The sequence below is a fragment of the Nylanderia fulva genome, unplaced genomic scaffold (genome assembly GCF_048542155.1).
Source record: "Nylanderia fulva isolate GAGA-0341 unplaced genomic scaffold, ASM4854215v1 Scaffold346, whole genome shotgun sequence".
NCBI lineage: Eukaryota > Metazoa > Arthropoda > Insecta > Hymenoptera > Formicidae > Nylanderia > Nylanderia fulva.
In genome coordinates, this window is record NW_028190418.1 from 74241 (window position 1) to 81982 (window position 7742).

A 7742-nucleotide genomic window follows, 5' to 3' on the forward strand; every position below is an offset into this window, starting at 1 on the left:
TATATATAATTTATTTACCTAAAATATATTTACCTAATACACCTCCTTCCTTCCTTATCTTTCTTTCTTTCTCTATTTTTTACGAATCCTCTTTTCTTCTTTTTCTTTTCTATGAATCTTCTTTTTCCTTTCTCTCTTTCTTTTAATTATTCTCCGTCACTTTTTTTCTTTCTCTGTTATATATATAATTTATAAACTATAAATTAACATATATACATATATATATATATCTTTCTTTCTTTCTCTATTTTTTACGAATCCTCTTTTCTTCTTTTTCTTTTCTATGAATCTTCTTTTTCCTTTCTCTCTTTCTTTTAATTATTCTCCGTCACTTTTTTTCTTTCTCTGTTATATATATAATTTATAAACTATAAATTATCATATATACATATATATATATATATATGTATATATATGTATATGGGGCATTCCATACCACACAAATAGACCACTTTTTTCCCTAAACATTTTTTATTTGCTTCATTTTTTAAATATTTTTGCACTTATTAAAAGTAGTTTCCAAAATTAGTTTCCATGATTTTTTTTTAGATTTTTCTTTCTATTCATACTTGAGTTATGTATTTCAAAACAATTTTATTATTTTTTTTCCCTTAATGAGATCTTTTCGATTTTTTTTTTAATTGATAACTGTTGTGTATGTGAGGATTACCAAATAACAATATTCAGTAAATTGAAAATAGATTTACTTTAAACAGAAAGTCCGTTAAACGGGTACAGTATTTTTCGCATGTGTGTCGCTCGACTGCTCCGATATATCTCCTACCTTCGAGCTCCCTCCTGAGGGCTCTTCCTTGTCTTCTCGGCATCGCTATCGTCACGCACGTGTCGTGAACTTATTCGCTGAGCCTACACGCGTGCGCGTATTACTTTAAGCGCGCAAATATAATAATCTCACGCATATCTAACACCCTCTCTTGTTATCGAAAGCTTCTACTTCTCTGTACGCTCGGAAAAGAAGTCTGGGCGTCTCTTAGTTCTAGCAGAGCGACGCTGAGTTTCTAATATAGTTTCCCTATTAACATCTTGGTTGGTCTGTGAGGAAACTGGCGTAACATTATCTAGCACCTCCGGAGGATTCTCCGTGTCTAGCGTTACAGGACTGTTTGAGCGTACCGGTTCCCGAGACTGTTCAGAATCCCAATAATAGTGGTCGTTTTCTAAACAGGTTGTAGGAGTATCTTTTCCGATTTTGCGCATCTGATTTACGTGTCTTTCCCAAGAGCGGCCATCGTCTAAATGGATTGTATAATGCAGTTTCCCCTTTCTTGCCGATACTACACCGAACTTCCATTTTTCTCCCCCGGAATAATTCCGACACGCAACTCTCTCTCCGCATGCAAATGTTTTTACATTTTCTATAGTATCATAATGAGTATTTAAATTACTGTTTTGCGGAATCATTAGGTCTAGTCTAGTGGATATTTTCCGATTTAGAAACATTTCCGCTGGGGTTTTGTTAGTTGACGCATGCGGCATTGTTCTATATTGTAATAATAATTTGTTTAATGCAAAATTAATATTTTTAGCTTCGCACTTCATTCGCTTTAATGCTTGTTTGAACGTTTGAACAAAACGTTCTACCTGACCGTTTGTTGCAGGATTAAAGGGTGAAGTACGTTTATGTTCAATTCCATTGATTTGTAAAAATCTTTGAAATTCCGAAGAAACAAAAGTTCTACCGTTATCGGTTACTATTACTTTTGGTAATCCGTATGCTGCAAACATTCCTCGACACTTTGCAATTGTCGTTTTTGCAGTAATGTCTTGGACTATATGTACCTCGGGCCATTTTGAAAAAGCGTCGACCATGAGCAAGAACATTTTTCCTAAAAATGGCCCCGCAAAATCAACATGTACGCGTTGCATTGGCGCTGATGGCGCTTCCCATAAATGTACTTCCACCTTTGGAGGATTGTTCTTATGACTATTACAGTTTGCACAATTTCGAACCAAATTTTCTATGTCTTTATCAATGGCTGGCCACCAACAATGGCTACGAGCCAACCCTTTCATTTTTACTACTCCAAAGTGTCCTAAATGCAATTCTTTTAATACTTCAGCTTGTAACGTTTTTGGAATGTAGACACGCGATCTACGCATAATTACATTGTTTTGTAAACTAAACTCGTTTTGCTCGATATTAAAACGCTTTGATTTGTGTATTACTTTCCCGGTCTGTAATGCTTCTAGTAATTCTCTTATTGTTTTATCCTTTCGTGTTTCTATCTCTATTCTACTCGCCGTTACAGGTAAGGTTTTGATTACTTCCAATTGATACGCATCTACCGTATCCGCTACCGTTTGTGGCGCGTCCACGGGAAGTCTGGATAAGCAATCCGCATTCGCATGCCTCTCAGATTTTCGGTACTCAATTTCGTAATTATATCCTTGTAGAAAAATAGCATAGTGTTGCATACGCATCGCTGAATATATAGGCAGACTCTGAGAAGGCGAGAAAATTTGTACAAGCGGTCTATGATCTGTTATTAACGTGAACTTGTTTCCGTATAGAAATTGAACAAACTTTTTAACACCAAAAATAATTGCAAATGCCTCCTTGTCGATTTGGGAGTATTTTGATTGTACTTTTGAAAATGTTTGTGACGCGAATTGAATAACCTTCTCAGATCCATCCGGATATCGGTGTGACAACACGGCTCCGACTCCGTACGAGCTCGCGTCGGTTGCTAAAACCAACGGTAATTTCGGGTTAAAATGAACCAGCATTTGTTTACTTGTAAACGCCGCTTTAGCCATGTCAAATGCCGTGGGCCCCACGTAATGCAGCAAATACGGGACCCTAGCCTGGTCCTTGATTCCGAAAATCATAAAGGCTCCTTGAAGGCGTTGCAGCCATCTTTTCCACGTCGTATTCGCCGAGTCAAATGCTTCGATTGCAAGAGACCCGGGTATGGTAGCCTGTGCCATGATCTGCCCCTAAGCGGTTTTAAAATCTTCGCTCCACAATTTGGATTTTTGACTTACGTCCTCGTATGGCAGCGTCGCCGTTATCCTCGTATCACGACTCGTAGCACGAGCCGTTGTAGCCCGGAGCACGTGGCGATCACGCACCGATCAGTCGAATCCGCCGCAGCGACGAATATACGTCTTGCACAAATAAATCTTTCTACGTACGCGAGATTAGAATAATCCCATCCTCGTCGCCAAGATTGTTGTGTATGTGAGGATCACCAAATAACAATATTCAGTAAATTGAAAATAGATTTACTTTAAACAGAAAGTCCGTTAAACGGGTACAGTATTTTTCGCGTGTGTGTCGCTCGACTGCTCCGATATATCTCCTACCTTCGAGCTCCCTCCTGAGGGCTCTTCCTTGTCTTCTCGGCATCGCTATCGTCACGCACGTGTCGTGAACTTATTCGCTGAGCCTACACGCGTGCGCGTATTACTTTAAGCGTGCAAATATAATAATCTCACGCATATCTAACAATAACATTTAAGACTTAAATACAAAATTTTTAAGTCATAAGTAAAAAGGGGATTTAAATAACTTTGATTTTTTAACACCATTTTTTGCAATTTTTTCCTAAAATCACATTCTTTAATTTTTTACATTACTAAAATAAAAAAGAAAGAGTTTACAAAGATAATAATTACTTATTTTAAAGTATTAATAATCGAGAAAAAATTCTAATATTATTTAAAACTATTTTTTTGCTATTTTGCTAAAAAATAATGTTTGTTAATTTCTTAGACGACTGGTATCGAAAAAAAAACTTTGCAAATAAAAGACATTAATTAAATAAAACATAAATTTAAAGTGTAAGACAGGCAATAAGAGTCAGATCGCGGATGACAGTACGTTATCCCAACGAAACTAAATTTTTTCGTTAGAATTAAATACTTGTACACAAAGCACCAAATTTTACTTGGTCACGGCCAAGATTTAAAATTGGAATAATCTCTACAAGAGATTTAATTCAATACATCCTCTGTTCCCCCCTAAGGAAATAAACGCACTATCATCCGCGATTTGGCTCTTATTTTATTAAAAATTATAACATAACATTTATTTTTTAATAATTTAAATAATTTATTAAAATAATTTATTTTTTAATTATTTTCTTTTTCTTTGTTATAATTTTTAATAAAATGTATTATATTTAATTAAAGTCTTTTATTTAAAAAGTTTTTCTTTCGATACGAGTCGTCTAATAAATTAACAAACATTATTTCGAGCAAAATAGCAAAAAAATAGTTATAAATAATATTAAAATTATTTTTCGACTACTAACATTTTAAACTAAATAATTATTATCTTTGTAAACTTTTTCTGTTTTATTGGAGTAATATAAAAAATTAAGGAATGTAATTGTCGAAAAAAAAATTTCAAAAAATGGTGTTAAAAAGTTGAAATTATTTGAATCCCCTCTTTGTTTATGGCTCAAAAATTTTGTATTTAAGTCACAAATGTTATCAATTTTTTAGAAAATAATCGAAGGGGTCTCATTGAGGGAAAAAAATAAATTAGATTAAAATTGATATGATCGTTACGGTATGAAATTGCAAAATACTACTATTCAAGAATGTCTAAATATTTTCAAATCATGGAAACAACTTTCAATAAATGCAAAAACATAAAAAAAATAAAGCAAATAAAAAAGTGATCGATTTGTGTGTGATATGCCCTATATAAATATATGTATATATGTATGTATATATATATATATATGTGTGTATATATTTATATTTATATATATATACACTTATTAAATTTATAAAAAATAAATTTATTTACCTAATATTGTATATTTCCCTCTTCCTTCCTTCTATTTTTCTCTTTCTTTATTTTTTCCGAATCCTCTTTTCTCTTCTATCTCTTTCTTTTCCTTTTCTATGATCCTCCTTTTTCCTTTCTCTATTTCTCTCGATTAATCTCCGTCACTTTCTTTCTTTAATAGGTTACTAGATAGATAGATAGATAGATATATTTATTGCCGCCCCAATTGGGGATTACAAGGCGCTTTTTTTTTAAAGGAGCGTTCCCAAACCTTTATTCCTTCCTTTACCCTTTTTCCTTAGCCTAAACTTATACCTAAAACTTAATCTAATTACATTTTTCGCCACGCCTCTCCTCTTCGCCGCCTTTCTCATCTTTTCTCGCATTTCTGCCCTACCTACACACACACACACGTCCGCCTTTCCCTAACCTTTCTTATTCTAAATTATCTTAACCTACGCAATCTTACATTCTACTTAGCCTATGTTGGACCTCCGCTTCCGTTACCGTTATTCTTCCACTCCTTTCCTCTCCCTCCCTCTCTCTCTCTCTCACGCTCACTCACACACTCCCCCCCTCTCTCTCTCCCCTTATCTCCTACCCTCTCTCATCCCCCTGTCCTCCTTTTTCCTCCTTCTCCTTCTCCCCCCCTTTCCCTCTTGCTTCCTCTAACCTTTTTAACCATATTTCCCCTTCCCCCTCCTCTCCTAATATCTCCTTTACCATTTCCTGCCAGCTCTCTTCCCTTCCCCAATCCATACATTCCTCCCACACATGCTCCCACGTCTCTAACCCTCTCCCACATATCCTGCACTTCCTATCCTCCTCCTTTTCCCAATACCTATTTCCCTTCATTTCATTCCCCAGTCTGTACCTTGCCATCCTCCTCCATCTACCTTCCGCCCACCCTTTCTTCAAATAGCCCGGAATCCCCTCCCCTTTAATCTGTTTGTACCACTTATTATATTCCGATTTTATCATTTTTCCTACCCTCTCCTCCCTCTGTTCCTTTCCTTCCCATTCCTCAACTTCTTCCCATCTGAACTCCCCCTTTTCCCTTCTTTCCTCTATCTCCCTTAATCCCATCCCCTTACCCTCAAAAAATTCCCTTCTTTCTCTCTCCCACCCTGACAATTCCCCTCCTTTTTTTGCCCTTTCTTTAATCTCCCCCAAACATATTCTCGCCAACCATCCTCCCTTACCCTCCTCTAACCTTCTCTCATATCCCCATGCTCTTCTACCCATCCTTGTCCTTATCTTTTCCCTTTGCAATTCCTCCCTTACCATATATCCAGGCGTTCCCCAGTCCACTCCTAACATCCATCTCAGATACCTTTCTTGTATCCTTTCCAATCCCTCTCTCTCTTCCCATCCCCATATCTCCACCCCGTATCCTAAAACCGTCCATATTAACGCATCGAAGAGCCACAACCTCCTCCCCCAGTTATTCCCAAATCTCCTCTTACCTATTCCCCATACCTGTCCCATAATTGCTGCCCCTCTCTTTATTCTGTCCCTTACCTGTCCCTCTTGCCCCCCATTCCTTTCAATCACATATCCTAAATATTTGTACTCCTTTACCTCCTCTAATTTTTTTCCCTTCCAAAACCAACTAGCCTTTTTTAACCTCCCTCCCCCCCTTCTGCATCTCATCACCTTCGACTTCTTCTCATTCAGTTCCAGTCCCTTCCCCTCCAGATATCTCCCTAACCTCTCCATCATACACCTCATCCCCCCCTCATCTTCTGCCAACAGCACCACGTCATCCGCGTACGCTAATGTATAGACCTTGCCCTCTCCTAATCTCACACCCCCCCATCTCCCTTTCTCCATTTCCTCCTCCAAGTCCGCCATCAACATGTTAAACAGAAGCGGGCTCAGTGGGCATCCCTGTCTCACCCCCCTCCCCGTCCAAAACTTCTCCCCCACCTCCTCCCCTATTCTAACCCTGAACCCTATCTCTCCTAGCACTTCCTCGCACCTCCTCACCGTCTCTTCCTTCACCCCCTCCCTCTTAACGCCGCCATCAACTTCACTCTGTCCACCGAATCAAACGCTGCTCTCAGGTCCACAAACAGAAACGTCCTTGTGCATAAAATTTTAAAAGAAAATAAAATCCACCCATACCACTTTATTCGAGTGCAGCAATTGCTTCCACGTGACCATCCACCTCGTCAAATGTTTTCCCGGAATTATTTAGAGGCAGTAAGAGAGAATCAATTATTTCCTCGTCGTATACTATGGACTGACGAATGCACGTTTACGCAAGATGGAACATTCAACTCTCATAATTATCATTATTATGGCGTTGAAAATCCTTTTTTGACGTGGGATAATAAATCTCAATATCGATTTAAAGTCAATGTTTGGGCTGGCTTGATCGATGATGAGCTGGTAAATAACTTTTACATAAAAATATTTTAATAAATTTCAAGTTAGTAATTTCAGTAGCATGTAGTGTTTAAAAATAATGTAAGTTATTTAATTACAATAAACTGTCAGATTTGCGAAAAAAATTGTAGAAAACTTATTCATGATTTAGTTTTGAAATTTAGGCCTTCTTGAAATTTATAATAATACATATTTTAACATTTTGCCATTTTGTAGTCTTTCTGTTGTGACTGGAGATTTACGTATTTATTTTTGGTTTAAATTTTAGCTTTTCATTTAGATAACTATTTTAGCATTTGTAAATATTCCGTTTTTTTTACTTCTGCTTTTGTCAATATAAAAAATTTCTATAAAGCCATAATGTGTATTTATTTATGATGAATTTCAAATAATTATCCTTAGATTGGACCAGTATTCTTGCCGGAAAGATTAAATGGTTTAAATTATCTGGACTTTTTGCGTGATGAGTTGCCAAATTTACTTTTTCCTCCCGCTGCTATCGACGATATGCCGCTATTTCGACGTAACATCATTTTTATGCATGATGGATGTCCAGCGCATAATGCAGGTTACAATTATTATAAATTAT